The sequence below is a fragment of the Semicossyphus pulcher genome, unplaced genomic scaffold, assembly GCF_022749685.1.
Source record: "Semicossyphus pulcher isolate SPU_LCO1_2020_fin unplaced genomic scaffold, fSemPul1.0.p SCAF_10, whole genome shotgun sequence".
Classification (NCBI taxonomy): domain Eukaryota; kingdom Metazoa; phylum Chordata; class Actinopteri; order Labriformes; family Labridae; genus Semicossyphus; species Semicossyphus pulcher.
In genome coordinates, this window is record NW_027211604.1 from 24,058,259 (window position 1) to 24,071,473 (window position 13,215).

At 41.5% G+C, this 13,215-nt stretch overlaps 1 protein-coding gene across 3 annotated transcripts in view; it reads left to right on the forward strand.

Moving 5' to 3' along the window:
- specc1 (sperm antigen with calponin homology and coiled-coil domains 1) overlaps window positions 1–13,215 on the forward strand; it is an 81,171-nt gene that overhangs the window by 3,662 nt on the left and 64,294 nt on the right. The window contains exon 1 of one of the 3 annotated variants that reach the window (XM_069676412.1): window positions 10,913–10,961. The exons of the other annotated variants lie outside the window; for them this stretch is intronic. The gene's annotated coding sequence lies outside the window, so the exon portion shown is untranslated. Of the gene's footprint in view, window positions 1–10,912; window positions 10,962–13,215 lie in introns of those variants that run through there. 3 annotated transcript variants of the gene reach the window in all.

The following is a 13,215-nucleotide window of genomic DNA, read 5'->3' on the forward strand; positions in this document are numbered from 1 at the left end:
GCAGCACTGGAGTCTTTCATCGCCAGGCTGTAGAGTAAGGGTGTGGGTGGGGTTACAACATTTGAAATGACCTTGTCCAGCTGTTGTAAGAAGGGTGAAAGGCTGATCCTGCAGTGATGTACGTCTTTACATTGTGCGTCAGATGCTCACTGCTCATCTCAGTTAATCAGAAGCTAAATTGGTTATCCAGTTACTTTCTATGGAAGGTAAAACCACCATAATAACGACCTGAGGCCTCAGTACAATTATGAGATCAGTTGTGCTCAAAATGTCAAATTGATGCTATAATAAATCAGTGGACACTGGAGCCGTGCAGTGTTAGAGCTGTTTGTTTATTTGTCTATTTATTGCTCTCTTTGGCGCAGCACTGTCCCTCTTCAGTCATTTGCACATGCAAATATGTGGACATGCAAATCTCTCTGTAGTGAATTTAATCATAAAAGTACTAATCGGACATTTAATCTGAAATATGGACTTAGTTTGTATGTTGTTATGTTCAGAGAGTTTTGGATTTTTGTCAGACGATTTTAGGTTTATTCAAAAATGAGATGTGGAGTTGGGGGGAATTAATGTCTGTGGCACGGCTTCATGGTACAGTTTGACAATGTCAGGAGTCAAGGCAGAGTTTGTTGTGGTTTAGGGAGTTTATAAGTGCCTGGGATACCCATTATTAACTAAACACACATCATCCCCCTTCACACAATAATGGTCCTGTCGGCAGTCCTCCTCTTGCTACAGTTTAGGTGCTGAGTGTTTGACTGTTAAAACTCTGTGCCTTGAATTTTGTTATGGGGCAACCAAAGTTACATACTCATCCAAACTATTTTGCAGCTCTTATGAGAATAGGCCTCATGCATGAAAGGGTCTTATAGTTTAATCTCATGTAATAATAACCAGTAGTCTTTATTTGCAAAAATCTTGTTAGAGGTGCCAATATCTTTATCTTTAAACAAGCTAACTGTGAGAATTTCCTGATGGCATTCATGTCTTGGAAGCTGGTGCAGGTCAGTGAGTGCACAGACTGTGTGCCGTACATAAAGAGATCAACTTGGCAACAATTTCCAGGGAATCGTTATCAGGTAAAGTAACTAAAAATGAATAGATGGATGCAATGTCTTAGACCTAAACAAGCGTCAAGTTCTTGTGTGTTTATTCAAAGAGAGTGTTAAAGATATGACATGCAAATATGCTCTACAGGAAGTGGTTTAGTCTTAGATGTGGTTTGTACCTGAGAAAGAGGCTGACTCCGAATAGTTCATGAATCATGAGTAACAATGTGTCCAGTGGGACTCAGTACAGAGTGACCTGATATATATCCAGCTATAGCCCTTCATACAGATCTGTAGCCGTACTTATGATTTTGTTGCAGGTGTTTCTTGCAGAGCACCGTTGTCTGTCTCTATGTAACCATTTATCTCGCCTTTATTGCTGTGAATGTTGCCTTTTATTGTTTGTAACAGGATTAGCTCTCATCCTCTTTAGCCTGAGGATCTAAGGAAAAAAACGACTGTGGTCAGAAGCACATTTCTCTGCCTTGTGTGCCCAGACAGCCCTCGTTCTCACTCTTTGAGAGTCACTTTCAAGGATAAGCACTCAGTGAGAACAGAGAAGAAAGACTTGTTATCTGTCCTCAAGAGGCGAGGCCTGGTCTGCATGCATTTGGAGTGGCACATCCTTAATGCCGTGGAGGAGGCTTTAATTGAGGAGATAAGAGGAGATCGACTGATTTGCAGCAGGAATGAGTACTGGCCTGGCATCCAGTCAGTTGAATAAATAGAAGCCGCCTTATTTCTTACAGAGTGTGAGGCTTCTTGGTTTGTTGTCAGCAGGTTGCAGCTAATTTTGCGTTACATTTTCACTCAAGACTCGCCTCGAAAAGGCACAGATGGCTCGCAGCTCACTGCCAAGCTACCTTCCTTAGTTTTTTCTCCTAAACTATCATCTACAATAAGGCCAGTGGAGGAAAATACACTGCGCAGGCACAGCAATGATTTCTGTGAGAGGTGTATATTTAGCTGCGAAGGAAGGTAAATCCAAGTATCTTTTTCCTCTGGCTCTGTTTTTAATTCAGGAAACCGTCTGCATACTTGACAAGCATCACAGTCTAACTCAGCGGCTCCAAGGACTGCTTGTGTTTCTGTAAATGGGTCATCTGGGCCACGTCAGAGGTAAAAGAGCAGCAATATTGCCTTTTAATCTGAATGCCAGGCTTCTTTTGCCTCCACTGCAGTGCGATGTGCACGTCAAGAACAATTCAGACTTATTGATTTTATTGAGTTATCTCATCCAGGTAAACAGGACAGGCAAGTTTACATGTGACGTTTTGATGTGCTTGAGGAGTGTCCTTTAAATATTTGCTTGGTAGCTCAAAGAGGTCTGACCCATTGTAATCTCTTCTGGTCTCTCTTCATACATTGACCACACCCACAGTGCACAGCAAATAGCTGTCATGCCACAAGTCTTTGTACTGTTGTATACTCTTAAGACACAGTAAAGGGATTGCTCATGTTGTGATGGACAGTAATTCTTCTACTCAGTGGCCCTAATACTATTATATTCCATTGTGGAAAATCACTGTGCTCTTTCTTGCGGTTGTCTTTTTTTTATTCCCGCGCAGTTCTCATGGATGCTATGCTAGTGTTTCTATGGAAATCCGCCCACTCACTGTACATGCAGCTAGCCAGGCAGACAGGAAAGCAGCGGAAGTTTCTGAAACGTGGCTCTGACTGGCTGTTTATCAGACAAGAACTTTGACACCATCAGAGCAGGAAGTTAAGCCCTCGAGGGAGCCCGGCTCTGAGAAAGATGAAACAGAGGATGAAGCAGATGAAATATGCATGAGTATCTATTTCAGCTCCGACTACTGTATGCCTGGTCAAGCCGGGATGGAGCAGTTTTTAGGGGAGATAATGGATGACTGTGGAGCTGCAAAGTGCAAAGGATTGTTTGATGGATATTCATATTCAGGTGCATTAGGTGATGTGAAGATTTTGTGCTTCTCTTTGTCATACATGAGTTAATCTTTTGGACTCTGTGTGACATTTAAGGCCATCACCTTTTCATGTGGGGAAGTTAATAAGGTCATTTTTACTATTTTACTTATCTTAATTATCTTACTAATGTGTCTATAACATGTTGCAGCCCATGAGGACTAACTGTTCATAACTAATATCTTATAGCTGCTTTGTTGGACATGGTGTTCATTATATCCATCCATCAATTTTCTGTACTGCTTCTCTGTTCAGGGTCATTGGGGGGGCTGAAGCCTATCCCAGCTATTATTGGGCGAGTGGCGGGGTTACACCCTGGACTGATCACCAGTCAGTCACAGGGCTGACACACAGAGACAGACAACCTTTCTCGCTCACATTCACACGTCAGAATCAGAATCAGAATCAGGTTTATTGCCAAGTAGGTTTACACATACAAGGAATTTGTTTTGGTGATCTTGGTGCAGAACAATTAACACAGAACTAGAATAAAATTAAGTTAAAGACTTAAATAGAATGAGATAAAAAATATAAAAAGCAATACGTATAATGCAAATAGTACAAAATATGTGCAACAGGTGTGATTATAAACTGTACAGGTGTGCAAGATATTGAACAGTGCAAAGAGCTTACAGTATTAATTTAAAAATAGTGCAGTGTATAGACAATATAAGTCCAGTGTGCATTAATGTAACGCATAGATCGTACGGTCAGAGTCACCACTGAACCTAACGAGCATGTGTTTGGACTGTGGGAGGAAGCCGGAGAACCCGAAGGGAACCCACACATGCACGGGGAGAACATGCAAACTCCACACAGAAAGGCCCACTTCGACTGAACCGGGGCTCGAACAAGGAACCTTCTGTGAGGCGACAGCACTAACCACTGCGCCTCCCTGCAGTCCATGTTTATAATATAATTGTATTAATACCAGTTATTCTACATCATTGAATGCTTACTAACAAAAAGTGATGGCTTGATTGTGTTTTCATTATGTAGGCTAATGGGCTTATATATGATCAGGATCAAGATATTATTGAATGTTTTAGAAAGCTTAGCTGTTTGTTCATATAGAAATTAGTTTGGAAATGCATTGGGGCCAGGCCCAAGGAGAATAAATAGAGGAGGAAGATTTCTACTTTACTTTACTTTTTTTATTGTGCCTATAGGCTACTGAAAGCAACTTAACTGTCAACATTTTGACTTTATTCTCAAAATCCATTCCCTTATGTCTGACCCCCAATACTCTTTCAGTAATCATTTATCAGGATATAAATATTTCTGAAAGTTAAAGTACAGATCGATAATTCATGAAAAAGTTTTGACGTTTATAAATGTGTGAACAGGGAGTTGAACTTCTCAGCCCCTCCTCTTGGATACAAACTGTCAGTATTAATGATGCCACAGTAAGTAAGTTTGTGAACCCCTGCTATGTATGCCATAAAGCCAGCCAAACAATCTATTGATCTCTGTCCAGATCAAAGGAACTCATCATCTCAGCGCTTTCTCACTTGCTCTGCTTTCTTCACTCTTTGAACTCAAATGTGCTGATGTAGGCAGCAGTTAGCATGTTAGGTGCTTTCTTATTCAGATGCTGAGAATTAGTTTGAAATCGCACTAAGCTTATTGGGGTTCTTGTTTTTCTCTTTCTAGAGGTACATTATATCAACATCACCGTACAAATTTGGCAGGATAGCCAATAGTCTCGAACACAATAGAAGCTCACACATACTACTTGTGAACTATTGCTTCCAATGTGTGTGTTCAGGGTACTTGATTCCCAATAGTGAAGTTAGAGCCATTTAAAGCCTGTTCATATTTGCACAGCTGTAGGCATTCTGGTGTGTTTGGCATCTCTCTCACATTCAACTTTGACAAATTTCTACTCACTGCAGAAAATGTCACACATTTGCTGCATTGGTGTGAAACTAGGCTGCAAGTTCCTCGATTCTGCTTTGGAGAAGGAGACTTGCGCCCTGTTGCGCACTAGTTTCAGATCCCTCCAGACTAAAGAGGAAACCCACAGGGAGAGCAGAGACCGTCTCACAGCATGGGACACAGATTAATCCCCCACACTTCCTGTTTCACTTTAGCTAAGATAACGACTTTGCACACACTGTTTGTCTGGACCCAGGTGCTGTACAGATGGTTCAGAGCTGCCGACGTGGTCAGCACCAATAAATACATTAGCATGCACATAAGCACACATTTCAGTGTTGCAAACATTGCCAACTGCAGTAATATTGTCTGAAATAAGACTGATGGATCTTCATTTTTAAATAGATAATGGCATCTGTAATTTGAACCTGAACGTAGCGACCCTTGCAGATGTCGGTCGGATGTTCAGCTGCTGATGGTAATGTGATATTAGTTGCAGCATTAGTAACTCAATATTAAACAGAAAGATTCATGTCTGCATCTCTCTTGCATCAGCCTGGATAGGGATCCTGTGTTAAGTTGTCTGTGTGTGTGTTCATGTGTGTGTTCTTGCATGTGTGTGTGTATCTGTCTATCTGCAGCTAATCTGCACAATACAGGAACCATTAGCATTATTTTAAAGATATTTTTACCTGTATGCAAAGTAAGTTCTTGTAGTTGCAGTTATTCAGTTTTTATTGATTTTTCTTTCTTTCATTTTTATTGATTGACTTGGTGACCCTCCTCTTAACCAGCTGCTAGGCGCCGCAATCGATCGATCAACTGCCTTTTCACCAATTTTTTCGAGCCAGACAATTGTTAGATATTATTTTCATTCATTCCAATCAAACGTTACAGCAGTGGTTTTTAAAACTTTCAAAATATCAGCCAGTTGTGGTGACAATACACTTGACAACTTTTTGGTCAACATGTAAGAGCAATTTGCTAGCCAGGAATTAATAGCCCATTTTACACTGCGGTTCCACGCCGTAACGAAGCTCCGCCCTCATGCCACCTTTGTCATTTAACGTTGGACTAAGCAACGCCGGCTGGAAGCTGCCTTAGTGTGTGTTTTTACATAGCGCTCCGGTGTTGTGCACGAGGTGTAAACAAACAAATACACACACGCCCTGCCGGCTCTGCTGTTTACACAGACTACCTGTCTATCTGTCACTACCTCTGATGCCGGCTCAGAGGCGGAGCGACTTCACCCCACCATTACACCTCTGTACGTTCTACACAGAAGACGGAACTTAACAGAGCCGTTATAATGCCGCCTTGAACAGGTAGTGTAAAAAGGGCTACTGTATGCATTTGTAAATTTTGCACAAAATCACATAGCAAAAGGCGTTTCCCTTGTCTGTTGCAGATTAATTTCACACCTGATAGGTTATTAACTAAAGTTAGGCACGATAGAAGATAAATAAATCCCTGTTTTTAACTTTCCCCAACCATCCTGACCTTTTTTAATCCTCCCTGCCAGTCTAATTGTTGTTTGGGAGGGGAGAGAGGGGGAGGGTAGGTCCAGACCGATCTGCTGCACTTCTGCTTTGGCCAGTTTGTCTTCCTGTTTTATAATTTAGGATGTGAAATGACAGCAGCGGTTTCTAATAAATCTCTCACTAAAGTTGTGAAAACCATCTGTTCCTTACTTAATACAGTGTTACACATTTTGTGCACAATTTAATCCTTTAGCCACGTGGTGGAAATTTACACAAATTTAAGTGACTACTGTGACTGTAAGAAACACTTTATTGAATGTTTCCTTATTTTATCGAATAGTTTTCACACTGTTTAAGTTGAAATCCATTCACGGCCAGAATTATCAATGGGTGTTGCTTGAAATCAAATAATGGGTTTATATTTGGGCTGATTGTATGTGTATTTTTATGGGGACAAGCACATAGCATAGACTGGTCCCACATACCATATCAAACATCGTACAGACTGGGGCCAAACATCAATGTTCTATTCAAGTACAGCTGAATCCTGATGTATGAATCTTACTGCATTCACCACCAGCAGTAGTATTATTTAATCTACATTTCTGCACACAGTTGAATGAAATACATGTAATCCTGGGTGACCTTTAAGCTAATTTTGAACGTGGATGGTATAAGGAGAGTGGACTCTACCTTCAGTAACCATGGAAAAGGCTATATTTTAGGCCACACAGTCAGCTAAATCACCATTTTTCTATGTGTTATATTTCTTTTAAGCATTTGTGTGCATGTGGCAAGTGTGACTCAGTGCTCTTTCCTGTGGAGGGGGGGGAGGAAAAGGGAAGCAGGCAACACTTACGTGCCTGCTTATTGTTTTGTCTGAGGATTGTGGCATTCAGTGGACCATCCACTCAGCCTCTTGTATCACACAATGACAGGAATCCTCTAAGGGCCGCCTCCACTATTCACCATCCAGCCACATGGCAATATGTTCCATCATTATTTATGAATGTTTGTCCTGTTTCAAAAGGTCTTCTCTTTCCTGTTTCCTAAAACACTCTTACTGTAAGTGTTTTAATTTCTGCAAAGGATCTTGGCAGCAGGAAGCTCAGTCCAGTTGGAAATTCTTACAAATGTGCTCATAGGCAAGTTGGCTGTTTTTTATGGCTGAGAAATGGTCAGTATACTGGTCATTTCTGGTCTTTCAATTTGGTGCTTGTGAGTAAACGAGGTGAACGTGAAGTGAATGAAGTGGTTGTTGGCTTCCCCTCCATGTTCCCATTCTATATTGGGACAATTGTTTTTATATTAAGACCACGTACTAATGGAAAAGTGATGTCCTTTTTTTTCAATGGGGCATAATCCTCTGTCTGCACCTTTACTAGTCAGCAGTGCTTTTTTCAAACCATCAATTTTTGTACCATTTCTAAAGGACCGAAACTCAACATGAGAAATGTTTTCAAACCATTTTTGCCGACACGATATGATTTAGATACCTAATCTTTTTTTAACTGCTGTAAACGACTAGCCCTGTATGGATCTGATCAGTGTTGCATGGCCAGGTTTAGGTTCAACCCGTTGTAACACATGACCAAAAACATACAGACTTTCTGTTCTAGCTTGAGAGTAAGTCATAACTGACAAAGAACAGAAATAAATAATATAACATAGTTTATAACAAATCCGTTTGAGGAAGATATTTTGACTAAACGCTCTCTCACTCTCAGTTCTCTTCTTGGTGGACACTGTGCTGACTAATGCCACCCCTCCAGACTGAAGCCTTGCATACTGTGTTCACATCATACAACTTGCCAAATTGCTGACATTTTACTAGCTCTAACTACTTAAACTACATTCTCCACTAGCACCACATTAGTTTAAAGTGATAATCTCGAAGATTTTCATGTAAATAAATGTCTGTAAGTCTCTGTCTCTCTCTGAATGAGGTAACACAATGGTGACTGAGCCTCTGGCCCACTGATGAAAGCCTTTGCATTTGCAGTATATAGTATTATAATGGACTGGGTGTCTGTGGCGGCGCCCAGTTAGTGACGTGTTTTCCATCAGCCAGCAGTGGTTGGTCTGCCAGAGAGGGTAGGCGGAGCTAAGCGGCTGCTTTTCCGCTCTCTGCAAGTGTTGCGAGTAAACAGTAATCTACTATGGCTGAACAAACAAAGAAAAGATGGATGACTACAGATACAACTTCAACAAGAAGTGAAAATCCAAAGAAAAAGAAACAAACTCGACGCTCAGATGAAGCAAACAGTCTGAAAAGGAAAGCGACCGTCAGCCAGGAAAATCAAGAGTTACAACCGGAGCCAAACGTGGACGTCACACATGCAGCACTGTCTGGATATCTGGGAAGTGTGCTCCTGCAGTTACTGTTTATCACCACAGGTGCCGCCAAAGAGATAAAACTGAGATCGTCGAGATTACTACTTTAAGTCAGTACTTCTTCACAGTCTTAAACAGTTGTTTCAGTGGCAGCACTTGCTGTGTCGGCTTCTGTTTTAGAGCAGAATGGAAAAATGGAGTTCCGTTGACACAAGTTAATTTTATTGTTTAATTTAGGTTGTGTTATATTGTTGGATAGACTGGAAGATACCTGCATTTAAGGCTTTAACAGAGCCATTTATGATGCTGGTATTGTAACAACTCTATTCAACATTAGACATTCATAGTTCCCAGAAGATTTATTCTAATCCCAAATTTTGTATCCGTATGATGCTCTGTCTTTTCATCAAGCATACTTTTAAATTAAATCTCATTTCATGTGACATTTGCTGGCTCACCACACCTGCCCTCTAGGGGTGCATTATAACTTGGAGTAAACCACTCCCTTGTGTGAGCTGGGAGAAAGACAAATTGAGTCAGGAATCCCACCAGACATGTTTGTTCAGCGTTGCAGCCATGCATTAAGGGTAGACTAAAATAGAACGCAAAGTCACATGTGTCCTCTATATCTCTACAGATGGCTTTTCTTTGCCATCCCAGGGAAGCACAGTATAAACAGTAGGCTTTTTTGGCATTTGCCTTCATTAGATAGAACAGCTGAAAAGGGAGAGGAAGTACGGATAGAGAGAGTGACAATGACATGCAGCAAAAGACACTTAAAGATTAGAAAGAAGTGATGTTTGTGCTAATGCTGTAGTTGCTGCTATAGGCCTGGCCGCACAATACGAGGAAATCTGCAGTATGCAATAAAATTGTCCAGTATGGTTCCTATAATCATTTTAAGTGCTCTTCTTTGCAACAAAAGCTCTTCATCAACCTCCTCGGCCATCGTGCGATCTAACCTCGCAGTCGCCACCAAATCGAATCAATCCCAGGGTAGGTCGCAGGTAGCTGGTGCTTCTTAATAGAATTTCAGTCAGTCTTTTGTGATGTTATTTTATCACTTACTTTCATGTTGCAATGAAGATCAAAACATTCATTGTGCAGGCTTAATTGTAGCACATACATGGGTTTACATTTAACAAGGTTATAATCAATAATGTAGTGCCTGCCAGTGGCATCGATACTCAATTAGTGTGGACGACGAAATGCAGCATGCATTAAATCACACTCTAAAATCTGTGTCTGCAGCAGCGTGTGAAACAGCATGTAGTGCCTGAAAAATGAACTGTTTCTCAACCCTTTTGCAGCGCCCTTTCAAAAAGCAGTTTCTGTGGCGGTGACGGGGTGTGGTCAGACCAAGTTCCTCAGTTTACCACCTACCACAAACTGAAGCCTGTTTCATCCCTGACCAGAATGCAGTACAGTCCCTACCCACACGCTCCACGGCCTTGGCATGCCGCAAGTTGTGGGATCCAAATTAGACCAGAATGGTAGAGCATAAAATGTGGACCCCTCCACAAATAATCCACCCTCACATTAAGAAGTGTTTGTGAGACAAAGACAGGCTCTGTCAGGGTCCCTCGCTGGGGATTGGGAAATAAACAACCATGTCACAAATCAATCTTTATTTTTTAGATTCTAGACAGACTCGAATAGGATTGGACAAATTGCACTGAAGCAGCACAATAACTTGCTTTACACAGCTGTGGTTTTTAATTCAGGATCACAATGGAGCAGTTGTGTCTCAGCCACAAACCGCAAACACACATAGCCCCAGGTTAAATCCAATTTCAAGCCACAGTCCTGAGAACAAAGTGCAGACACCTGCATTTCAAACAACAGCATAAGCATAGGCTGAGTCATAATAACAGAAATCATAACCCTTATTCTGCATGGTTATGTAGTCTCAATGCCACATGTTGGAGGTGTGTACCTCCTCCTTCTCTTCCTGGACCGTTCTCCCACTCTCGTCGTCTGTTCTTCACAATCGAAAAAAAGTCTGGAAAAACTGAGAGAGGAGAAAAACATGCTCATGGCTGAGTCTGACTCTTCCTCTTTGTATGAGAGAATACGAGGCAACGGCACACAGCAGCGGTTAGCAGCCTTTAGTACTTCCTCACTGCTGTATTGAGGTAGAAAGCTTTGCTCCTGACCCCGTATTTTCGCCCTCAGACTCTCTCCTTAGAGCTCAGCACAGGACGGATATTTTGGTCAGTTGTGCTTCAGGGCTCTCAGGCAGAGGGCAGGCTGTAGGGCAGCGTCCAGTGACAAACACGTGAGTGAACTGCACCATTTTTCTCTTACATGAATCTGTCATCATCCTGTTTCTCATGACTCACTGCCGTAAGCTCTCAGATGTTTTTTTTAAACATTAGTCATTGTTTTACAGCTCAGTGGGGACAATGGAGTGTTATTTGGATTGCAGTAGTGACTGGCAGCTGTCAGACTGGAACAGGAAAGTTTGAAATATAGGAAAAAGTAATTTCACATAACTTGGGAGGAAAGTGACTTATAACATCTGCTGCTGATATTTCTGCCAGGTTCCTCACATTTCTGTCACCACTGAAAGTACAGGTCTGAAAGGGAAATGTGGCCTGGGGCTAAACTTTGCAACCTTTGAAGCACTCTATGCAGGAGTTGTATTTACACATGGTTTTACAACAGTGGCTAAGCAGAGGTTGCTGTATTTAGAGGCTCATGGTATGCTTACAGTATGTCATGTTAAGGTTTAAGTCCGCCTTTTCAAAGTAAACATGTTAACCTCTGAGCCAGACAGGAAAGAGCAGAGGATGTGATGACACAGTGACATTCAACCTAGAATCTTATATGATCTCTGCTCTCAGTGTGAAGCAGAGGAGATGGCTCTGCTTTGGGTGGTCTATTTAATACCTGTGGTGTGATAATAAAGAAATACTTAGCATCAACATGGCTGTAAAGCCTGGTTTGATTATGCCTTGTTGTTTGTTGCAGTTCTTGAATCTTTTTAATGTTTTTCTCTATGGAAAGAATAAAGAATATTGATTGCAACAAAGCAGTGCAGTCACACCTGAATGCACTTTGCCCAATTACGCCATCACAAGTAGGCAGCAGGTTACGCAGCTGCTTTGCAAGACTGCAGTTTCCTCTTATGGTAAATGGCAGTGACAGGATGTTTGTGCTTCTGCAGAGTGTCTGTTAAACACATACACACAAACTGAACATTGAATGTGTCGTACACACTGCTTGTCCAGCACTGCAGCAGGGAAACCTAAATTTAAGGTCAGAAAATGGTCAGTACTGGTTAGCTAGGATTTCCTCACATGATGGGAGGCGACTTGTGGTTGTGGCAGGCTGAGTCGGCCAAGTTCCATATTCGTCGAATGAATGTGTCCGTGTAAGATGGCATTTCCTTTGGAACATATAGTAGTGGGTTTGTAAGGAATAATGATTGGTTTTGTCTGACGTCTGCACCCTTTTCTGCTGAGCAGCAGTGCTACTGCAGGTTGAACCTTGAGATGATTATACATGTGGATCCCCTTTGGTAAAAATATCAACACTTTTTGATCATACTGAACCTACTGGATCCTGCTGCTAACTCAATAGGCCATGTATAAGGGATTTAACTTGAACTGAAAAGACATGCTTAAATTAGGGGGGTAGTATGATATCATATATCCAATGTGTTGCTTAACTTGTCACATATGTTGACCAATCGTAAATGTTGAATAGCCAGACTTGGTGAGCTAATTACATCATTACACAGCGTCAGAGTGATCCTCTCCCGTGTTTGATGAAAGCACATGTCCTTGTCCCTCTGGGTTTTATCAGATCAGACGTGTGAGAGATTCTTTCATCCGGACCAAACTGCTAATCGTTCTCTGTCTCTTGACTCTCAGTGCCTTCTCTTTATCTCCTTTCAGCAGTCCAGTCCAACAGCAACCGTCTCCAACTCCTCCTTCTCCCTCTCTCCCTTATTCAGCCTTTACATTCATCTTACTGCTTTTGGCAGCAATATAATTAAGGCACATGATAACCCATTACTTATGGCTATGATGACTATAAATTATATTTGGTTTTCTAATTTGGTATTTTGTTGAGCAAATTCCATATTTAACTTCATGCCAGCTTTACCAGTTCAAGCCACAATGCCATCCTCTTACATGTTTGTTTTGTCAGACCATTGGAGCTGTAGTGTGGTTTAAGTCACCGTGCCTGCCGCCACTGCTGCATTTTTCTTTTACAGGGAGATACTCAGCTCACACACTGTGTCTTAACTCTTGGCTTGTTCAAGTTGAGAATACATCCTGCTGGCTGTCTTTCAAAGACCTTTGGGTTTCTAACTAGGTCGATGTGAAGTAAGTGGGACGCAGTTCTGGCTCCTGAGAATCATTTCTCTGCAGAGGAATATGGAGAGGTCATATTTGCAGAATTTAGACCTGCAGTGGTCCAGAAGGTGAAGTGGATAAGAATAAAACTGTGTACATTTCTGCTTTACAGGAGGATGCACTTTTAAAGCCTGTCTTCAAACATTATATTATTTATTGTTGTTA